At 38.9% G+C, this 24,697-nt stretch overlaps 1 long non-coding RNA gene across 1 annotated transcript in view; it reads left to right on the top strand.

Moving 5' to 3' along the window:
• Window positions 1-3,632: 3,632 nt before the first annotated feature.
• The window catches only part of LOC148347455 (uncharacterized), a 46,821-nt gene continuing 25,756 nt past the window's right edge, over window positions 3,633-24,697 (top strand). The window contains exons 1-3 of the long non-coding RNA XR_015847946.1: window positions 3,633-3,703; window positions 22,448-22,537; window positions 23,155-23,267. This is a non-coding gene — a long non-coding RNA (uncharacterized LOC148347455). The remainder of the gene's footprint in view (window positions 3,704-22,447; window positions 22,538-23,154; window positions 23,268-24,697) is intronic.

Genomic DNA, 24,697 nt, shown 5'->3' with positions numbered 1-24,697 from the left:
AAACAAAACAGGTTACGTATACAAACTTAAACATACATTCCATACAAAATATAGCACTGAAGCAACATACAAATTCAACTTACGAACGATCATCCGGAATCTCATTCGTAAGTAGGGCAGCGTCTGTATATTCAATTAACTTGGTTGTATGTGCCTATACTTCAGTTACGATAAACATGGAGCTGTTAGTTCATTAACATTTTTAATCATAAATCATTGCATTGTTACTAGTTTGAAGTTAAGTTTTGCACAAAAGTGATGAAATTATGTTCATCCAAAGCTGTTACATGTTTTTTACATCTGATAAAAATAACGAAAGGGTGAAAAGAAGTTTAAACACCTTAAGGTAGTTTGACTCTGGGTGGCCATTGTATTTCAAGTTGAATGTTAGCTTTTCTTTTGAAGCCACAGTGTGTAAGATTTGATCACTAGGTGGCACTGTGCTGTGTGGCACTGGTTTTTGTTCGCAAGACACCAGGCAAACAAGGTGGCGAGTACTAGGTATGGCTTCCGCTTTGTAAAAGAAATAAAAAATTCTCAATTCATGATTTTTTATAAAAAACTAACATCGGTATGACAGTTCATGGCGGCACGGTTGATGGGTGGTTAGCGCGCAGCCCCATGGTGCAGAGGTACAGGGTTCAAGTCCAGCTACCGCAGCGCCCCCCTGTGGAGTTTGCATGTTCTCCCCCGTGCCTGTGTGGGCTTCTTTCGGGCCCTCCGGTTTTCTCCTACACCCCAAAAACATGCATGTCAGGTTAATTAGCCTGTCCAAATTGTCCCTAGGTGTGATTGAGCATGTGAGTTGTCTGTCTCTGTGTGCCCTGCGACTGGCTGGCAACCAGTTCAGGGTGTCGCCTGCCCACTCCCCTAAGATTGCTGCGATAGGCTCCAGCACCCCTGCGACCCTGCTGAGGATAAGCGGTGCAGAGTACCATTTTTGCCTAGTATTCAAATCAATGTTTTTTTTTTTACTGAATTAAAGTTTTATATATATATATATATATATATATATATATATATATATATATATATATATATATGTATATATATATGGACAGTATATATGTGTGTGCTGCAAAATTCTGCAAACATGTAGCACAAAACACAACCAGGGAAACACAGATGACAGGTGCAATTTAACACGCTTCTTTTTCTTTTCCTGGCTTTTTCGGGTCCAACTAGCACCTTTCTTCCCCTCCGTTGTACCTGACTCAAATCATTCGTGATGTTCTGTGCTCATTTTACCGCTACAGAAAACAAAAGTGATGGTGGGCCAAACCAACGTAAAATTTGGGAACGGAGAATTCGCCCAGATTAGTAAAACTCACGTAATCTGCTACGATGTTGGAGCTGAATGTGGCCAAATATCCGACTAGAGAATGAATGTGCAAGTGCAAGTGACAGATCTATGTGAAAATTATTTTTCTCACTTAACCAGCCCAACGTTGACCTTGACATGAGGAGGCCCTTTGGGAAATCTCCTGTTCTTGCCTATTAGCAACTCCGGCATGGAAAACAGCAGTATCTGTTTCATGTGTGTGAGCAAACCCCTATCCAAAAAAATGGCCTCGAGAGAGATGGGCGCCTTCTTGCTGCACTATCCCCAGACATACCAGAGAAAGTGATGCCCCTACGACCCAGGCGGGTAAGGGATCCTTGACCTTGACGCCTCAGTTGCCCTTGGCAACCATGCATGTCCCCTGCCACCCTTTAACTCTTTTTCTGACTTTAGTCTGCCACCAAGGGCAGCAAAGGAGAGACGGAGAGTAGGAGGATCCGGCAAGAGCGCTCCAGACAGGTGGATAAATGACAACAATTGCCACTTGCATCTCTGCGCTTTGTGAACTTTGATCCGTGGCAGGTGGACCGATTCGTCAACGTGCAGACAGATGTTAACATGAGTGGGAGGCACCAGAAAAACGACAGGAAGTGGGCGGAAAACGGAGGATGTGGTCCGACAGAAACGAGTTGAGATGGAGGGTGGGAGAAAGTTTGGGGCGGAATCTCTCGAGGACACAAAGTCATCCAATTTGTCAGAAGTTTAGTGCGTGGAAATATGTTTGGTTATTGGGAACCAGCTGAATTGAAACCTGGTCATGCTTTTTGTTTTATCATTTATTTTCAATATTATATTTTAATTATTATTTCTATTTTTTTTTAATTTCATTGTTTGTTAATGCAACATCCATTGCAGACTGGTCATCCTGGAAAGGGGATTACTTCATCTGCGGTCCCTTCTCAAGATTTCTTCATTTTCCTCATGCTAAGGTTTTTGAGTTTTTCCTGGCCCTCATTTAGGTTTTAGATCAGATGATGTAATAATAGTCTGTAGTTTGCAATTGTCTTTGATCTGTGCAGCCCTTTTAGACTCCTTGTGATTAAGGGTGTCACAAACATGACTTGACTTGACTGGACTGCGTTTATGCTTTCAATGCACACTTGGATACTGCATATGCATGACAATGTGGGTAATGCTTTACTATAGAATTTGAATTGTCTTTATTGTTATTGATCACAACTTAGTGAACACAGTTTACAACAAGATAAGATGTGGCGCTCCAGTATAAACATGTAGATAAAAGACTTCAAAGAAGAAGTAAAGTCAAGTCAAGTCAAGTGATGTTTATTTGTATAGCCCTTAATCACAAAGAGTCTCAAAGGGCTGCACAGACCACAGATTATTGCAAACCACAGACTATTATGACACATCCCCTGATCTAAAATCTACATGAGGGCAAATAATACACAGATATTGTCGACATAAAATATAGGTTATTCATATGCTATCGAATAGAAGTGTGTTTTAAGCTTAGATTTAAACATTTCCACTGAGGAAATAAAAGATAAAGATAAAATCAAATGGATGAATTAGCAAATATTTACGAGGTAGCTTTTGTAGACTAGCTAAAGTAGTTAGTTTATTCTGTTTTTACTATTAGACAGATGCAAAGCAGATTTTTATAGGGTTGTCATTTTATTAATTTGACTCTTACGCCATTGTCGCTATTGGTCAATTATGTTGCTGCTCTTTGATACCCACACCCTTTAGTTCTTATCTGTTTTCAGTTACCTTGAATATTTTATAAAATGAGGTGGTACATAGGAAATCTTTCGGAAGGGACAGAATTCTCTTATCTGAAAGCAAACATCTAGTCTTTCTTGTTGAAAATCAAAATCCATTGTATTCTCGCCTTATTTTGAGTGTCTACTAAAGTTTAAATTTAACATTAATGCATCAGAAAATTGCAATGAAAAACAGTGCAGTGGGATTAGCAGAAACATATTTCCCAAATAAGGGTACATTAATAAAATATAAATATCCATTGTTTTCCTATACATTGGCATTTTTTTTTAAAATTATTACTGTACAGTATTACAAAATGGTCAAGTTTTTACGTCGAGCTATTTCGTGTTTCCAATACTGTACCGTGACTCACGTGTACAACACTTCAGTTTGCTTCAAAATTGTATTACTGTAGTTTTGTTTTGCCTTTTAACTGTTTTTTTTAAACAGGAAATTATAAGAAATAATTTATTTATGGGGATACCCTCCATCGTGGACAACTGCAAATAATATTTTCATCCTAAACTGTCCGCAAAGCATTGTGGGATAACGTCATCTAATTAACTTTTGAGCCCCGGAAGGTGACGTCGAGTCAAATTCACAATGGAGGTAGGACGATAATCTGCAATTTGTACGGTAATTATTTTTAAAATTCATTTTAAGTTCATTTAAGGTGGACGACATAAAATGTGCTGACGATAAAGTGCTGTCAAGTTAAAAATAACAGTACGTCGAAAAAAATCACACATTTGGAGTCACAGAACGAAGTTAGTTTGCGTGAAGCAGCTGTTAGCTGTTCAGAAAATATATTTTTAAATGGTTTATTACCTAATGTTTGCACTAATAATCTACATATATATATTGTTCCAATATTCCACTACATTGTTTTTACAAACATTGTCTTTATTTTGTGCTTAAATCTTTTGAACATTACTTTCTGTACTTGTTATTTTCATTCCTTTATTTAATTATTTTGTGTTTTATCTCCTATCACATCAAATACTAATAGGAATAATTTTCCTATTAGTATTTTTTTTTTACTTTTTTTATTGAACTGTGCAAACACAAATAAAAACTGACATGGAAAACTTAAAAAACAAACAATACAGCGTAAACATTTTCAAGAGAACATAAGCTGCTGTATGAATACAGATAAATAAATAAATAAATGAATGAAATAAGAATGAAGACCTGCTTGAAACAAAACTAAAGGGGGGTTCTTAAGTATATAATAAATCTCTTAGTCAAGTCATGTTTATTTTTATAGCCCTGATCTAAAACCTACATGAGGGCAAGAGAAAACTCAAAACCTTAACATGAGGTAAATGAAGAAACTTTGAAAAGGGACCGCAGATGAGGTAATCCCCCTTCTAGGATGATCAGGCTGCAACGAATGTTGCAATAACAAATAATACACAGATATTGTCAACATAAAATATAGGTTATTTATATGCTATAGAATAGAAGTGTGTTTTAAGTCTAGATTTAAACAGTTCCACTGAGGTTGCAGATCGAATCTTAGACACTGGGAGTGTTCATCCAATTCAAAGATTCTATCAAAAAACAAATTCACTGACAAAATTCTGAAAAACAGGTTTACACTTATGATATTTTTTGTGTGGATGAAATATTCTGTTGTACAAAAGATAATATTTGTTGCATTTTTGTCATTCTTGTCCAGTAAAATATGTCCAAATGTGATATCTCTGGTCAAGTTGGTAGGAAAAGTGGAGATGACAGGATTAAGCCAGACCTGAACATTTTTCCAGAACCCTTATATAATTGGACATGAATGGAACACATGGTCGGTGTTTTTATTATCAATTTTGGAAAAATGAGCAGATATTATCTTCAATATTAAAATGTGCTTGTAATAAATATTTTGATGCATAAATTGTATTCATAATTTTAGAGTGTTTCTTTGACTTTGGTGGCTATAGGTCATTTTAAATATTTAGTTCTCAATCTATTTATTACAGTGTCATCAGATTTATAATGAATTATTCGTTTTGTATTTTTATATGTAGCATTAATTTTACAGGACCTCAAAAAATAGGTTTATTTTTATTGTTTGGGTTGAAAATGCTCTACCAATTCCAAATTTTTGTTGAGGCGATGTTCTCAGCCGCTGTAAAATGAAAGCCACTTTTAATATAGCGTAATAATGTTTAAAACAAAGTAATCAGTAACACAATTTAATTGACTTTTTTAAGAGAAGGTAATCATTTTAGTAACTGAAATACTTTTTCCAAATTTTCTATCAGTTATTGTCTCATTTCTGCCTGGTTCAAGTAAGGTGTGTGACCATTGCAGGTTTTTCTTTGTATAACAGAGGGATACCAACATTTTTTTTCCACATAACTATACACACTCCAGTCCTTGTTTCTATGGAAACCGACCCCTCAAAGGGGTTTTTGAAGGATGCAAAACAGGTGCTCTGAGGACTACTAACATTTCTGTGGTTTCACTGGAAATCTAAGATACATTTGTGATATTTTTTTCCCTTGAATTATCTCAGTCAAAGCTGTTTTTTATTTTTTGTTGTTGTCATATTTTTCATCCCGTACGCTCCACCACTCGAGTGACTTTTTTATTTGGTTGCAAAGCATTTGAGTGGACAAAAGATGCGAAAATAGATGTGTAATCCTCGTTTTATCCAAATCAAATCCTTCTGTTTGTGTCCCGCCACATACGCAGAAAGAAGAAACGCTCGGTCCTGCCCGTAAAAAGCAAGTGCAGACGCCATTGTTTTATTTTAGACAGCCAGCCCCTGCCACCGCCTGCATCACCCACACACACCAATCATACCCCACCCACACTGCCATCCATCGCGGAGCCCACACACACAACTAAATCAGAACTAGTCGGCATTACTCAAGCGCTAATCCGACGATTGAATTGGCTGCTGCATGACGTACAGCACAGTTTCTCCGCTCCTGCAGGCAAACAAATTACAAAGTGAGATCTGACCGTTTTGTTCTAACAGAACGTTCTTTTTAAAGCAAAGATTATCAACTGGGTTAGGGGGCTTTTTGCTTATCAGACTTTGTTTTTAACATGGTGTGAACAAGTACAGTAATCCCTCGTTTTTCGCGGGGGTTGTGTTCAAAAAGGACCTGCGGTAGTCTTAATCCGCAAAGTAAAAACCTATTTTACATATTTAATAATACTCTATTATACTGTACATTGAAACCGAAATACAAATGCTATTTACCCTTGCTGCCATTTTGAGACACCTGCTTTAAATCATAATTTTTCTATAGTAATATACCTTAAGTAAAAACACATAATAGCAAATGGTAGATAATAAAAAATAAGAAGTAAAATAAAAAAAACATATGTGAAAAATGTAAAAAATTATCTAAATTATCTTATAAATTTACTTAATAAAAACAAGTTTGAAAATAAAGTAATATAAGATTCAATAAGTAACATTTTATGCAAAGGGTAAGATATTTTGGGGTTTTGCCCAGTGAAAAAAGTCCCTGTTCCATTGGCCAAAAAACTAGTGTGATTTAAAGTCTTTTGAGTCCATTAATATATGGATGACGGATAGATTATTGTTCTAATTTCATTTTTTAAAATATTGAGATATAACATATGTAAGATGAGCAAAACAATCTGCTATTCTGCCTAGACAAGTTTGCTCTTTTAGGTATTATTTTTCTCATTTTATTACAAAAACAATTAAGTTTTACTATCACAGTGACGGCACAGTTGGCTAGGAAAAGCACAATCTTCTTCCTTTATTTTCCATAATGCTTTTGTCAATAACAGTTACAATCTTTTTAACGTTGGCCTCTTAACATTGGCCCTTTTACGTGGTCAATATGGTGTCCAAAAACAGCCGTTGACAATAAAAAAATATATATTAAAGAGACACAAATAAATTTAAAAAAAAAAAGGACTTGTCATTATTAGACCACCAAACCCTGTCCAGGAATAGACAATTAAAAAAAAGATTGATATATTGCAACTTTACTTTAAATCTGGCGACCGATTTTTGGGTCCGTTGATCAAGACCTGGTTTTACAGTTAAGAGTTGAATCGTATTTTAAATAGGGTAAGGGGAATCTGTGAATGGGGATTGCCCAAATATAAGCTATAATTACATTTAGGCCAATCTTTAAGCATTACCTTTTTAAAAAAAACTGGTAAAATTATTTTAATTATTTTTTACTCGGAAAAATTATTATTTACTATTTTATTTATTTTACTATTTTTGTCCTCAATTTTCTACCTGAACTTAAGAGTGTACAAACATGTTTCGTCATAATTTATATTTAAGGGGGGTTGTCAGATTGTATTTGGAAATTAACCCAAAAGATTCAAGGGTACTTGGCTGAAGAAATATTTCACTATATACACTCAACAAAAAAAATAACCACTGCTCTTGTACCCAACTGCCAGGCTGTTTTAAAACATTTTGGGTAGTGAATTTGTTTCAACTCCACAGCGTGAGGTATCTTTTTTGAGGTCCTTTGTGACAAAGACATGATTGAGTACTACCATCTCTTTCCTCCCTCATCACCCACCCCAAAGCATGTTCAAGGTTTGAGTCACGTGTGTTTGTGCAAAATTAAACTCCTCTAATTAGGCCAGCAGAGCTGCCTGCTTCCCCAACCTCCTCTCATTGAGACAAATTTCTAATTAATCGCCTTGCGTTGTTGTTGACTGTGTCAGAACATTTGAGGGAATCGTTTGCTTCTTCGTTCAAGAAGTAGGACGAGTGAATTTTACTCATGGAGGAAAAACCCATTCATCTATTTATCCATCTTTAAAAAAATGTAAGAATTGTAATCAACATTCTGTTATTTGTGCCATGATATAATCTATTCACTGTTTGCAGAGCCATGAAAAAGAGAACAATCGCTAAGACTGACAAGCCTTCATTGCACTTGTGCATCTATACTTGTTCGTGTGCAAGAACACGATATTTCTCAGGTCGGCTGCCTTTTACAAAAATTTGAATAACGGCATAAATATATGAAATCAATGTCAAAGTCACTTTCTTTTCCCGGAATTCCCCGACAAGCGACTGTAATGATTTCAGTCTGAGCGCCCCAAAGGCAATGCAGACGATTGGTTCACTGAGAGCACTTTTTGTCTCCTTGAGTTTGTCTTTGATTGCGCAAAAACTTTCAGGCACTTTTGGAGTAAGTTTTTTTGGGGAGGATTTTAGCATTTGTTGTTTACAGTGGCTGGTCCTCAGTCTGAACAGAATGTGTGCCCTCTTAAGATCAGGGAACCCGTTCCAAATATAGTTTGTGTATTTTGGGGTCTCGTTCACCTGTGAAGATCTTAATTTCCAGGATGATGTACTTTTCTACTGTAACCTAGACCCATGAGCTGTGACTTAAAGAATAAGGTCAAGCAAGCACTCCTTTCAAAATAAGGTTAAAATATTTTTTGGGGCAGGATGTCTATGTCAATTTGCTGCTGATGAGAACCAGCTGAGGTGGCTGGTGCATATGGTTGGGAATATCTAGACAACACTTTGGAAGGGTTCTAGTGATTTCCCCACTGGCAGGTCACCTAGGACACACTGTAGAGGGTAGCCTGGCAACAGTTTTAGGAACCGAGAAAATGACTCGACGAAGCCGCTACCCCCTCAGGATGAGTCCAGAAATACAGGAAAGACTATCTTTTTCAAGTGGCCTTGAAACCCCTTTGGATGCCTCCAGAAGAGCTTGACAAATTGGTTCTGGAGAGGGAAGTCTGGACATTCTTGCTAAAGCTGCTCCTCTTGGAGACAAACTAGGGGACACTGTAAAGACTGTCTTAGCAGGTTTTGGAAACCCTTTGGTACCCTTTTGGAAGAGCTTGATAAAGTGGCTGACGAGAGGAAATTCAGGCCACCTTTTTGAGGTGTCATTGATTAAAATGTAGAATCCTCCTCGCAGAAACCACCCCCCACAAGGTGCACTTGCAAACACCTTACAGCCATGCCCTGTAATGATCCACTTTAGGGGGTTGTTAGAACAGTGGATTTGTCTGATTTGAATTAGAGCCCCCACATTCACACCCAAGCACTACTTGCCCCCCTCCAACAACTGTTAGAATCAATCGTAGATTCTCAGCTGGTCTAAAGCAATCAATGAGATGGGATTCCACTTGCCACTTGCTTTACATATTCAATCTGTTTCAATCTTCCGGCGATAAACACAGCTTCCCGAGGTCCTTGGCAGCGGTCCGCTGTAATGAGCCGTAGAAGGCTGACTGAGCTGAACACACCGGCTCGGGGCCTACCGGGGGCTGGCGTGGGTCAGGGCCCGCGGAGGTGCAGCTTGTCCTCCAACGTGCATGAGTGGACTTTGAGGAGTATCGTCAACAGGAGTGTGAATGCACCGCTTTGTACGCATAACTTTGTGCCAGTCCCCTTGAAATTGATCCAATGGCTCCACTCAAGCATGTTCATCTGCACTTCATGTTTGGCCTAATGCAAATAAAAGTCTTTAATCGCCTAATGCACATTCAGTATTTTTGAAGTTACAGAAAGAGTACAAAGACGTTTAAATCCAATTTTAATGACTGGCATTTAGGGTTAAAAAAGTGAGGTATATCTCAGTTTTCACTAAATAGACGTATTTTGTTTGTAATACTAATACTACGTATACTATTGGTAAAACTTTAAAAAAAGTTACATGTATGTGATTGATTTCAAGGTCAATTCCAACAAATGTTACTAATCCAGTCAGCATTCTGTTAAATGCATATTTGTCGAATTTCTTCCAATACTTGTTTTGTGACTATTGATCAAGTAATTACAGTGATGTAAGGGTTGAATAAGTGGCCATGTCCCTTTTGAGTCAAATTTCCAAATTCAGCTAGGGTTTTTAAACCCCTGCTTCTGCATGACTTTAAAACTTGAGATCTAATGTGACATTATTATCTATAATTTGGTTCAACAAAGACTTCCTTTACCCTGGACACTTCATCAAGCACTTCTGTGGGGGCTTGCAGGGGGCTCCTTCCAGTACTGGCAATTTTGATGAGTGAAGCATCCAGGAGGCATCCTAACCAGATTCCTTAGTCACTCATCTGACACTTAAGGTCTTACCCTTCTCCCCGAGATTGGTTATCAAGGCTTCCGGTAACATAAACTCAAACTGACCCAGTTGAAGGTGTCAAGCTAGTCAACGGTTCCACAAATATCTTTTAAAAACACTTCTGAGTCTAATGTATGTTTTTGTGTCATAAATGCATTAATATTTAATACCCAGTGGAAACCCCCACAAAAACACATCTGTCTAATGTTAATGCAATTCTTCTGAGCCACAAACACACAAACTGATGCAAGGGAGACGTTACCCAAGAGAGGTCTCAGAGGGCCTTCGGGCTGTTTGACCGTAAAGTTCTCGCGGTCAACTGTGCATTCGTGTGCAATAAATTGTGTCGCCCAGGGAAAACCTCCAGTATATGAGGTCCTTTTATGCTCAATTCCTTATAGACTGCACAAGTTATTCACAAACAAATTGTAGCTATGGACAGTCAGTACAAAGGCAAATACAAATATGTAAAGAATTTTCATTTTACATAGACGCGCTCAGTGAGAATGAGACATGCAGGGAAAATATTAGTTTCAGATGCTTTGAATATATCAAAACATTTTCTGTATGGATATCATCTAAAGGTGAGAAGCTGCGAGAGATGCCCTAAAAACATGTGTCAGAAATTTACCAAAAAATCCAAAATGGACTCACTGACTGTGTAGTTCAGACCATGAATGTCGCCTCCAATTTCCATCAACGTGAGTACTTGAAAAAGACACTAAAATTTCACAAAGTTACTGCTCACACTTGGCGATCCCGAATAGCTGCTGCAAAGCGTCGTTCCCTTAAGTCATAACCATAAACTACTTTTTAAACGCAGCTCATTTTTAACAGCACTTCTGTTCGTTATTTTCCCCGGAGCTTGCATTCTTTACTTTTGTCACACTGATTGAAAAACAAAGCAAAAGGAAGATAAAAGTAATCATGAGGCACAAAAATTGCGAAAAAGTCCACCGAGGTAAATTTCACTACAGGGATCCTAGTGTTTTCTTCACGGGACTTTATTTAAATGGCAGAAGGGAAAAATAAGCCACGGATAGCTTGTAATTTTTGAAGAATGAGGAAACCAAATTGGAGAGGCAGATACTAATTGGATGCGGAATTGCATGGAATCAAAACATCTCCAAGTTTGTACGGTGTGTGGGAGTTGCTTAAATCTAGTGGTGAATTAAGAGAATTTGAATTGTCTTTTTTTGCCATTGATAACAACATAGTGAACATTGTTAACGAGATTAGAGGTGGCATTCTAGGATAAACGTAACAAAAGACATTCTTAAAGACGTATTGGGTCGGCGTTACTGTCTGTGTGCACGAATGATAGGCTGGTGTATGCTGTCAGTCACTCTGGCGTGGGCGGGCGCACAACTGGCCACCCAAAAGAAACGGGACAGCTAGTCGCTTTAGCAGCTCGTTACATTGAAAACAAATTCATCAATTAAATCGGACTCTGAAGAAAGTCAAAAGAGCACAAAGAAATGGTGATCACCAGCGGGTGCGCTGTGGATTGTTATCGTGTCTGGGAATCAACTGAGATGGCGTCAGGAGGGAAATCCGGCAAGGCAAACATCACTCACAAGCCACCCATTGCCTAGCCTGGCTAGTGGAGCTGCACCATTTTGGAAAAAACCTATTGCGATTTTTCAGATCAGTATTGCAATTTCGATGCAATTTTCGATTTTACAAGACAAGTGCATTTTCTGTGCTTGTTTTGTTTTTGGAGAGATCTTAAACATAGTGACATGCAAACCTATCTCTGGTTGATGTCCTTCTGGACTGAGAGTGTGCAACTGTAACAATAACTATAGATCTACAAATTAAAACAGAATAGCAGTTAAATTAATAGTCTTTATTGTCATTATGCAATCGGAGGGCTACTCCATTCAGTGTAAGAAAGCTATTTAGGGAGTTTCTGGCAAGCTACATGCTAGCCTAGGGTAACTGCAGGGTATTTGTGATGATTAAAATACAAGAGTCACAAATGTAGCAGTTTTCCCTGAGTGGTAGATTCAAGTTGTCCGTTTCATGAGTAACAGATCCGGCGTTGGTGACTAGCCACTTTTGGCAGTGGCGGTTTAACAGTTGTTAGCCTAGCTGTTAGCGTTTCCTTCCGACACAGCCTCAGTAAATTCCCGTACACGATAAAAATCCAGACTAATCACTCCAGACAATCACTCAAATAACAGACTGGAACTATTAATCCTTGAAAAAAAAGGGCAACCTCGAAACGCTGCAATATCAACCTGGAGCTACAACTTGTGGGATTGCCACATTTGAGATGGTTGTATTTTAATCATTGCTGAAGTTGTGGTTATCTGATGCTTGTGTGTAGCTAGCCAGATGCTCTCTAAATCGCTTTCTTACTCTGACATGAGTATCCCTCCAGTTTTGTTGTTTTTTGTATAACACAAAAAATAAAGGAAATACTTGAAGAAAAAGTAAAATGAAATTAATCAAAATGAGCAAATTGATGTGCCAACAGACTAGACCTAAGATTTATGGCCCGAGCCCGAACCCGAACCCAAACCCGAGGCAATTTCGGGCCGGGTCGGGCCTGAAATGTCAGTCATACGGTCGGGTCGGGTCGGGTTCGGTCCTGCTTTTTTTTTTTTTTTTTTTTTTTTTAAATTAATTAATAATTATAAATATATGTTCATTAAAAATATATACTTAAACTATGTATGGATACTAGACCAAGGAATACTTGTTATAAAATAAATAATTTGGATAAAACGGAGAAGGAGCTGTAATTGCTTTTAACGGAGCCAGAGCATGCTCTGTGCACGTGACGTGACGTGAATGCTGTCCTCTTAATAATCTTCCCCTCCGCAAATTCGCGTGATTTTGGCCTGGTATCCCCCGATATGGAGTCGGACCAACAAGAAGTTAAGCTCGCTTTATTTTGTTTTAAAGCGTATTATATAGAATACGATCGCTTTTGTCGGAAGCGTACATTGACGTTGGTGACATTTTTATCCGCGTTAAAAAACGCAATTTGTAGAATACGATCGCGCTTTATTGTTTAAATAAACGCGTTATATAGACTAGGATCTCCCAATTGTTATAATTAGCTCGCTTTATTGTTTTAATAAGCGTTTTATATAGAATACGATCGCTTTTGTCGGAAGCGTACATTGACGTTGGTGACATTTTCATCCGCGTTAAAAAACGCAATTTGCAGAATAAAATCACGCTTTATTGTTTAAATAAACGCGTTATATAGACTAGGATCTCCCAATTATTATAATTAGCTCGCTTTATTGTTTTAATAAGCGTTTTATATAGAATACGATCAGGGGGGGGGGGGGATTTGCATAGGAGTCGGAAAAGGGCACAACACGTCAACACCCCCAATGAAAGTGCTGCGCTAAAATCTTAAGGACGTACTACTACTGCTGCTGTGGATTATGGCCCAATGAGTCGTCGGACGCCCTTAAATGTTTTCGCTACCTCAAAAAAAAAAAACCGTCAATGACAGATTGTCGCTTAATGTAACATCTGCAGTGCAGACACAGAAATATAAAAGATGTAAATGTTTATACAGTTTTATTTAACTTAGGCCTAGATGTTGTAACAAAAGGCAGAGTTTAATTTGTTATCATAAATCACCCCTCCTTATAAATAAAATATGTAATTTCGGGCCCCTTTCGGGCCGGGCCAGCAAATCCAGTTAATTAGTCGGGCTCGGTCCGGGTCGGGTTTAATACCCCTCGGGCCTGCGTCGGGCTCGGGTGCTTTTTTTTGGCCCGATCTTACCTCTACAACAGACCAAGAACTTTTCATTACTTTTTGGGCCGTGCAATCCAGGCTTCAGATGTGGAAACAAAGTGTACAATTGCGGATTTAATTTTGGAAGTGAGTTTTTGTTGAAATAAGACTCTCTAATTTCCCAGTGCGAAAGTCACAAAATCCCCTGGGTAGACTTCAAACCAATTCTGTGTAACAACTCCTCTCAAAGACGTTCCTCTTCTTGAAACAATCAATCCAGAACCTCAACTATTGTAAACACTCTAAATTTTGGCTGACTCTGGCGGCCTGCCTAAAAAAACAACAGAATCGCTAAATCATTGCTGGCACCAGAGGCGGAGGGCTGTTTGGCGCAAACACAACTTCAAACTCTGCAGCGTCACAATCTGTTTGCAATGGAGGACCAAATATTTTCAATATGCCAGGAGGAAAGAAAAAGGGAAAATATAAACATTATTCAGGGTTGGTTCCGATCGTTACTCACTAATGTAACCAAATCCCGTTTCCGCTGCCCTCTAGTGACAACTTGTAGTTGCAATTAATTTGAATTGAGTTTCAGTAACGGCATGAATGAATTGTTTTTAAACATCCCTTGGGTTTAAGGAATATAATTGTTTTTTCCCTCTATAAAATGATGGATTATTTTCAAGCATTTTTGAAAATCTTTTTTAAAATGTGGTATCAAATAATTCATATATTTTATTTTTAACTTTTTCTGCATTTGTGGTGCCACATAAGATTTTTTGGTGATCTTTTTTTCATAATATTTTTAATTTTATAACTTCTCAGGGGCAAGGAGATTATTTCTTTGTATTTATGTATGCGACAGAGGCTCATTTTTTAAATATTCCCCCCCTTTAAATAATTTTCATAGCTTGTCGTTTATGGTCTCCAATACAACAAAAAAGATGAAATTCCAGGATGCATTCACCTATTGACCTCCTTCTCAAAATAATCCCTCAGTAAATAATCCTCTAAAACAACAAATTAGATTTTTCCTTGTCCCTGGATCTGTTTCACTGAAACAAATAAGTTACTGCTCTCCAAAGGACTACCATCTCAGTCCTCGGTAGCACGATCTGACTTTCCCTGTGGTCTAGATGTGTATTAACACTTCATAATCGGCGACGACGACTATCCAAATCCCACGAAAGGGAGACACCGTGGGCAACATGGCTCATTTTGATTGCCTGTCGCTACAGAAGACGAGCGGCAGAGGCGCGGAAGCTGCCAAGATCATTAGCAACAACATCACTTATTCCCCGTCGCCCTTCGTTCCATTTTTTTCCTTTTCTCCCCTTGTCTGCAAAGCCAGCCAGAAATCACAGGCTCTTTGCAGGGTAAACCATTATTCATAAAAAATGCACATTGCCACAATGTGGGGTATGCATTCCCCGAAGGAGTCTTTGCCAATCGGGCTTTCGGCCGGACTTTTTAGTCCGGCCCGAGTCGTGCATTTTCGACAAATGTATGCTTCCGAGTTTGCGGGTCAGGCCCTTTTTGGTTCCACAAATGAGTTCTGCTGGCTTTTGCTGCGGTAGTGCCAAGTCTGAAATAAGAAATCAATCATGAACGTGTTTAACGTGAGCTGAGCTTTGTAGCTTTGTTGATGTAGTGATTCAAAGCTTTTGTTTAAGAACAAAGACCGGCGCTTTGGGTCATCATCGAATAATCAGCTATTTGTGGTGTGTGTGTGTATGTGTGGGGGCTTTATGGGTTGTTATTTGTCTAAGTGTAACCCTTTGGGTTTTTTCCTGCACATTGCACATGTTTTCTCGGTGCTCTGCCAGAGGTAAAATTGGGCCCATAAAATGGTGGATAATAGAAATAGGCTGGAAATAGTTTTAATCGACATTTCAAGAGTTTAGAATAGTACATGTTGTGATATGGTGACTTCTATTATTTTGAGGAATACAGTCTCTTGTGACTAAAACTACTCATGGCCTCAAAATGCCTCAGCACACTGTGATGTTAGCTGAACAAAGCCCAACCAGATTCAACGATTAACATTTTAGACCCCAACATTTTAGACTCAAGCTTAAGACCTTACCTCTGGCCCTGCCAGGTTTTTTTTTTTTTAAATCTCAATAATGTGCGAAGTGTATGTGCAAGCTTTCAAATATAATGGGGTATATCGTGTTTTTATGGTGTCCAATAAGAATTGGGAAGAAATGTTCTCCTGGCATGGGAAACTCACCAATGCGACAGTTGTCTGGGTGACAATAATAGCATAGTTGAAGAGTTATTAACTACTGGATAACAGTCATATAAAGACCAAGCAAGTGTGGCAGCTCTAAAATGAGGATGACAGATTGATACGAGTCTCATGTGGGGTCATCATCAGTGCGACTAATCAACCATTCATTGATTCCACGGTTGCTAATAGCATAAGATGACAAAACCTATGACTTAACCTAGTAAGTATTTAGTTTTCTCCCTTGTTCTTCCCCATTTTTCACCGGAGTTCTCTTCTAGGGTCCGTGTAGGGTTGGTGTGTTTTACAAAAACGAAAAATAATTCCCGTTCTCGCGCTGAAGATTTGGAGAAAATGTAATCTTACCAGCCTAATGTAAAGGTGAAAACAAACATTTTCTGCCAACGTATTTCCAATTTCATCATACAGACTAAGACAATATAAATAATACATACAGTTTTATGTAGTTGGTGAAACCAATCCCAAACGATATGGCTACAGGTCAATATGGGAATTGTTTACCAAGTTGGCATTCAGCGTTGGCTTGACTTATCCCACAACCGCAGTTCACCACTATATATGATTACTGAGAACATTTTCTTGCTGTTTTTAATTTTGAAACTTTTTGGTCCCCCTGAATAGTGTTTGTTTGTTGCATGTCAACAAGAACTATACACCTGAACTGTACTTGCGAGAATATCACTTCTAATGCAAAACAAAAATGAAGCCCACCAAGCAAAAGTTGTGCAAATTAAAAACGTGTGGAAAGCCTGTGGTGACAAGGTGATGCATTGTGGCCAACCTGAGACAGCTCTGTCGCGCCTCCCGAATACCAGCAGGCGCCACCACAAAGAAAGGTAATTAGCAACAACACCCGCATCTTAGCACATATCAATTGTCCGCCTGTACGGACAATAAAATTCACACCCTCCCCTGGAAACCAAATATAAATAAAATGCATGCACAGGAAAGCCGCGTGTTGGTGAGGAGGGAGTTTACAGTTTTGAAGCGTGTGATAATCAACAGCTTAGCGTGGCATCTTCCCAGGCACCCAATTGTGAGGATAGCACCTGTGACTCAGCAATTCTGTCACATTCTTGCATCACACAAAGTAGTACAGTGAATTTGTACGTGCAGGTGTATGATGCTACTTTCTGGGACTGAGGGGGGTTTGGTGAAACTACCCCTTGATATGTTGATAGCCAATGAAAGGCAAATTTAGGTTTTTTTGAACTTAGCATTCACTTCCACCGAACATACAAAATTGAACATCAAGCATAAAAAACTATTCAACATTGGATTGTTGTAAAAAGTTTCAGATTGATGTAAAAAATTGTAAGCGTTAATTTTGATCTTTCCTGTATCGCTTGAGATTGTTCAGGAACCTTCTGGTTTTGCACACTTACAATTTGGTCAATGATGAAAAAATACTTTGTTGACTCAGCCCAAATGGATGGGAAGAATATTTTATTTCTTGTCAACAATGTTGCTGATGTCAAAGCACGATCATTGCGTACATGACCCTCTCAAGTTTCTTAGGGTTTTTATGCGTTTTTAGCTCAGCCCCTTTTTGGGTCTCACCTTCAACAATACGGTCCATCTATTGTAAGTTTAAGGGGTTTTTTTTTTTCTTCAGGGTATTCCAGACTGCTGACCTCTCATTTTTGGGTGTTGCTGAAATTCTGAAGTCCCAATTGGGCTTGGGATTCTGAGATAACAAAGACCAAAAACTTAAAGGAACGACTCTAAAATAATGCAATATTATGGTTGTTGCCTATATACACCGCAAGATCTTGCTTGCAAATTAGCGGAGGAAGTAACAACTGTTGTTGGTTTTGGAGCTTTTCACACTTTAACTGCGCTCATATTGGGGGTACAATGTGGATCTGGACCAAAGATCAAGAAATATGATTTTGTCACTCTGGTTGTGGTAGAAGAGACCAGCATTATCTATATACCACTGACAAAAAAACTACATCATAGGCAAAGCTTTTTTAGGTGTATGCCTTGTTTGAGTTTTTAAAACCAGCTTTGGTTAGTGGCTGTTGTTTTTACAGCAAAACAACGATCAGACAGACACCACAAGGGGTAGGCCTCAGTCACATTTACTCAATGTAAAATTGGTGTTCATGCACAACTTGTTGGAAGAGGATTCAAGAAACTGAAAAAAATCCTTGGTAGCCAACATTCATAATGCATTCCTTTGTTGCCCCCTTGAACTTAGATTCAGTTGTGCTTCATTATCTCCCAAGTCCTTCCCGTAAGAAGGTCTGGAATTTCCATCAAACGTTGGTGTTTGAAAAACGAAGGGCATCTTTCTGCCTACGCAGCAACATGTCATTACGGATTCATGAAATGCACCTGTTTGACAGTAATATGTATGCGGACTGCTCAGGACGGCCTCAACCTTGCGTTATCGCCCATCCCCCAGCCACGTTCCTCCTCCAATTCTCCCCGTCACGTTAGATCACCAGCCGACTTGTAAAACAGATATAGGTGACCTTCACTGGGAGCGTTCGAGATGGATCTGCTCAGACGTTCGCCCACTTCTAATCCGAACTTCTCATTTCCAGTCCTGCTCATCTAAAGTTCTTTAACTTCTACTTTCTTTGTTGAGAGTTTCTAGCCGTTTGACTAGTTTGAAGAGACCGTCAGGAAAAGGAGCAGAACTTATGAAATTCACAGCTCCTGAGTACGTAAAATTAAGAATTGGACAAGTCGTTGGGAAAATTAATAAAACTTGACTCGACTCTTCTGAATTTGTACATGGACAGCCATTTCTACAGGCTTTAACCATATGGACGGGGGCTGTCCCCCAGCATTGGGTACTTAACTCCGGATATCACGATTGTTCCTTAACATGAAAATGATCTTCAACAGACTTTTCAGTTTTATTGAAACCTTCCCAGTTTTGAGCCTTGTGTCCTGAGTTCCTTATGGTTGGACTAATACTACCTCCTTTCTTACTCTAATACAAATCCATCAACAATGGTTTTGGATAAAATACCAAAACATTGTTTGTGTAGTTGTTTTTTTTTCAGAGCCCAAGCAATTCAAGTTAACCAAAAAGACAATGGCCTCAAAACTAGCAACTCGTCCGGTATAGCAAGTCCTGCCACTTGTTTTTTTTTTCCCCCTGCACTGAACACCATCACCTCTATTAAAGGGTCATCAGTTCTGCCTGTAAAACATCTCTCACCATGATTTAGAGTCCAATTACCATCCCATTCCAGCTCCCGCGCCTCCTCTTAATCACTGCATGAGTTCAAATCATGCTGTCCAGATGAGTCCGGGCCTCCGTTTATGTTGCACGGGACTGAGTGAGAGACTGAACATCGTAGGGTTTCTGCAAGCCGTAAAAGATTACGAAGCATTCGAGACGGCAGCGGGTTACTGCTAACTAGCGCCATGATCAATTGGGTTTTTCTCAAGCACTGCTGACATGATGTTGACATGAACCGTAATTGTACGCTACAAGGATCTGAAGGTCTTCCTGGGGGATTCTGTGACACCGGTTCACTTCTGTACTCTTCATTGGTAAAGATGGCTTTTATATTTAAATCAGAGCTATGATTCTATTAACAACTCCATAATCCGAACGACACACTACAAAATAGGACCAGCTTATTTTTCCCTCTCTTGTCTTTTCCATGGAACTGTTTGACAAAGAACCACTTTGACTCTTAAAGCAATTCAGTCGAATTCTCAATAACTTTCAGAAAAAGACCAAAGACTGCTATAGAAAATTAAAGTAGACGGTGACATACGGTCTAGCTACGTATAAGACTCTCCGTTGTGTCTTTAAATATTTAAGTCCCACCTAGCGAAACCTGCTTGGCCTTTTCACATTGGAAGACTTATGGTGAATCTTTTTCACTCTGGTGTTGGACCGGTCATAAATCTTGTGGTGTAAATAGTCCATTCTTCTATTGTATCCTTCACAGCTTGCTGACAGCGCATTTTTTGGGGCGAGGCAGGACAGTTGGTCAATGAATGGAATGTTTTCTCTGTGTCACTTTTTTGTGCAACCTGGAGACTGTTTTCTCGAGTAAATCAGTCCTAGAGGTAAGATTTTGGGCCCGAAATTCAGGCCGAATTTCGGCTTAAAATGTCAATCATAAAGTCTGGGGATCTGCACAGCATGTACTTACTCTTACTCAAGTAATTATTTAGCCGACTGTTTTTTTTTACTTGAGTAATTTTTTTCTGTAGTTACAGTACTTTAACCTGAGTAACACACTTCGGCGCTGCAGTCCAGTGCCAAGATTTTCACAAATTATATTATTCAGATAACTCTATCATAAAGAACATGCTTGCCAAACTATCATGCAGGATGTTTAGGCCTGATCTTACCTGTAATCAGTCAGACTTATTATTTTCATTTTTCAACCAATATCAAGCTCGCGCTCATGAATTTTCAAATCGAGCTACCTTGTAAGACAAACGACTCTGTATTCAAGCGTAACTGTATTTGACCCTAAGAAAATTCAAATTTCTTTTGCTTCAGTATTTGAACAAAAATCAAAACTCAAACAAACCTGAACACGGCTGAACACTTGGCCGTTCGGCTGAGTGAGATGAGCGGCTATCTTTGCTAATCGAGTAGCATCATTTGGACGGAGCTATTTACACGTTTTGAGTATTTATTGTGACTTAGTATGTTTTGTTGCCTTTTTTTTTGCTTATGAAAATGGGTCCCAAGAAAATTTGTGATGAGGGGAAGGAAAGGGGGAAAACAGTGACAACAGTAAATGAGTTTTAAGAATGAAATTATTGCAAAATACAGTAACGGTTTATGTGTGTGATTATTCACTTAATCAAAGGCACAATGGAAAGGTATTATAGTTCTTTTGAGAAGGAAATTAAATGTTTTTGAGATGAAGTGTTTGAGGAGTATGTTAGGAGTGACAAGATTGGATAGATTTAGAAATGAAATTGTGAGAGACAACTGGAGTAGTAGTGGAACTGAGCAAGCGCGTGGATAGAGTATTCAGTTGGGTTGGACACATGGAGAGGATGGATGAGGAGCGAATGTTGAAGAGGATCTACAGAGAAGAAGTAAATGGAAGGAGACCAAGAGGAAGGCCGCGATTTGACGTGGATGGATGGTGTTATGAGTGTACTGCACGAAAGAGGTCTAAAGATAGTGGAAGCTAGAGCTCTTGTTGGTGATAGGAATGAGTGGAGAGGTGTTGTAAAAGGATAGTGGGATGTTTGGACACGTTCTAATGATGGGCAGGGCACCTGTATGATGTGGCAGGGGTAAACCAGTGAAAGCTGTCGGGCCCTGCTGTTGAACAGAAGAGTGTGTCGCGTCACCCTGAGTGACACGGCCACTTTCTTGTGTCCCGTTTCATCTGGAGGGATGAAAGCATGACCGACTTGGGTGCCGAGGTGCTTAACTTGTTTGGGTGTTTGGGCATTTGTGTTGGCAATGGTCAAAAAATGTTGTGTGTTTTTTTTGCTACTTTTTCCCTTTTTTTATTTTCTTTGTTTTTGTGTGTGTTTGTCTTGCTGTTGGCCACCCCTCTTGAGGGATATGACCAGGATAGATAGATAGATAGATAGATATAGAATGTTTCATTAAATATCATTGTTTCGGTTCCTGAGGGCAGCTCGGCGGCGCGGTGGTTATCGCGTGTGCGGCACAGTTCTGAGGTCATGGGTTCAAATCCAGCTACCAACCTTCCTGTGCGGAGTTTGCATGTTCTCCCCGTGCTTGCGTAGGTTTCCTCCCACATTCCAAAAACATGCATGTCAGTTTGATAGGCCGGTCAAAATTGTCCCTAGGTGTGAATGAGCGGGCGAACTGTCTGTCCCTGTGTGCCCTGCGACTGGCTGGCAACCAGTTCAGGGTGTCCCCTGCCAGCTGCCCAAAGATAACTGGAATGGGCTCCAGCACCCCCGTGACCCTACTGAGGGTAAGCGGTACAGATATTGGATGGATGGATGTTTCGGTTCCCCATTTTTTAAATATTTTGGATATTTTGAATTGAATTGGAACATCTAAAATGTAAAAAAAAAAAAAACATTTCGAATGAGAACAATTATTAAGTACTCGACCAATTCTGTGTTTAAACACAAATGCCCAGCTGAATTTGGTCGAGTACTGAGATCACTGTACTTACATTTCTGGACCTAATCTACAAGTATGTTTCTCCATTTGTTTTTGTAGTTAAGGCTTTGATACTAAAAATCTAAACTACTTCACAACTCTAACATTTGTCACATACTGTACATATGACACAAAACCCGGGCGTCCCTCCTGCCGCGGAATCTTGAAATGCCTCACTGGGAAATCGATTGTTTGAGAGTTTTCAAACCGGCCCTTTTCATTTTATTTTTTCCAATTTACTCCCGATTGATCGCTGGCTCCTTCCTGTCGCGCAGGGCAAAGTTCGCATCGCCCAAAGAGGAAAATGACGTGCGGAATGGATCACCTTACGTTCAAAAGCGGCGGGTGTCAAACTCATTTACGAGGTGGGTCTCGTCGTCGTCGATGAAAATCTCATGTCTCTTGCATAAGCCATTCTTGAATTCATCATAAAACATTTAGTCTACTCTCCAAACACAATGTATAGGTACAGTCTCAAAAGATTTGAATTGACAAAAATAGTATTTATATTTGTTTGCCTTGAGAGAAAATGTAATTGTATAAAATGTAAATCACAAATAAAATTGGGACAGTGTGTATTATTTTTTGCGATTTCACACAATATTTGTTAATGTTTTAAAAATTGAAAAAAAAAATACCTGGCCTTACTGCGCAAGTTCGCCTATTCAATTTTTTCTCATTTTTTTCTTTTCACCTAACGGTATTCTGTTTTAAAACATATTTTTGAAAAAACCAAATAGAGAAACAAACCTTTTTAGCATTATTTTCCATATATTTTATTTGTTTACCTTGTGTTTTTAATAATCCTCAAAATTACAAGGATAAGGATTTTTTTAAAGACTTTTCAAATGGGGAAAAAAAATGTGATCAGATCTCTTTTACGATTTTAGGAATTTAAAAAATAACTGAAATTATCAACGTTATTCGAGATATTGCACATATTAACCTAGAGTGAAGATTTTTTTTCCTTACCTTACTCAAGAAATAAGACCGGGTGGAATCATTTTTTGGCCTGGAGAGGGATGGGCGCCACCAGGCTGTATTTGTCCAAGACACACCACAGGAAATGGTGCCACTCCAAACCTTGTGGTTAAGGTAAATACAGTATATACGGTATATATATTTGTTCAAAGTATCAGCAGACATGAGTAGCAATATCATGAAATACAAATTGTAATGGTCTTACTTTCCTATGTAAAGTTTAAACTCGCCATAATAAAGCACCCAATATATAGAACAATTCAATGATAAAAATATCCCATTATACAATACGCTCAGTTTCTTTGACACTATCGCTTTTAAACAGGAATATAATGTTCCCTCTAATGTACGGTACCTGACACATCACTGGGATATTTTTTATCAGGATAACAGGGATGCTTTACAATGCGGTCTAGTATTGTGCGTCGTCCAGATAGCAAAGCTTCTTATACAGTGACCTTGTTTAAACTATCCCCCCCTTCGCGTTTTCTTGATGTTGCCCGCTTGATGCTAAGAGCTCGGTCATTACGATCGCTTCTCTAAAAAGAGGCGAGATAAAGCTCAATGCGCCTGAAGCGATAAGGGAGGGAAAAAAATGGTAAAAGAACAATCCAAGATTGCAGATTTGCTGCCCGAAGCGCATCAGCGATAGTGAAAAATTTCAACTCGATCACATTTCTGTTTGCTTTGTACTTAGCTTGATGTGGTCTTTTGTAGTAGTTCATCAGTAAAAACTATTAAGTTTGGATGATGTTTTTTCAGGTTCATTAAATGACACTTAAGCTACTATTTTTTTTACTTTTATAAACATCTGATTCAAATTTGAATTACAGTAATCCCTCGTTCATTACCAGAACCACCGGCGATATGCGAAAGTTGAAGTAGTCCCCCACCCCATTTTTACGCTCTGCCAGCTCGCAGCAAAAGTAAACCAGTGATTGTCAATCATGTATGCATGGTTGCTGTACATTTTAAGCAAAAAGAACAGGGAAATAAAACCTCAGGTACGACACAAGTAAGCTGTCTCGGCACCCGCTCTCAGCAAGTCAACTCGGGATAATGGATCGTGCATTTCATAATGGGCGATCCACAATAGCACGCTTCAGTAGCCCAAACCGGGGAAAAAGCGTTCTAGATCCCCGACCAGGCATAAAGGATTGCGGCCACAATTGTGCATTCCATTGTAAGTGGGCCAGAAAGGCATGCTTCCTGACAAAATTCTTCTGCTGGTCTGTGCTTGCAGCAATATGAGATTGGGGATAATGGATTGTGGCCACAAGTGCAGTTTGTTTTGGGCAAAGGAAACTATTACCAGGCCTGACAAAATGGCACTCTGCCAGTCCCTGCATTCAGCTATATGCAATTATAGTAATAATGGGAATAATAGATAGTGGCCACATGAGTGCAGTAGCAGATCAAATCAAATTAATTTGTAAAGCGCTTTTAGGCAATAAATTGCCACTCAAAGTGTTGTATGAAAATATTTAGCTTACAATAAGACAATAATTATCCTTTATTCCCAACCAACAACCTAATACACAGAT

Source organism: Urocampus carinirostris, chromosome 19, assembly GCF_059441175.1.
Source record: "Urocampus carinirostris isolate Australia breed hairy pipefish chromosome 19, RoL_Ucar_1.0, whole genome shotgun sequence".
NCBI classification, from domain to species: Eukaryota; Metazoa; Chordata; class Actinopteri; order Syngnathiformes; family Syngnathidae; genus Urocampus; species Urocampus carinirostris.
The sequence above is the reverse complement of the archived record's forward strand: the minus strand, read 5'-3'. Positions and strand labels throughout refer to the sequence as shown.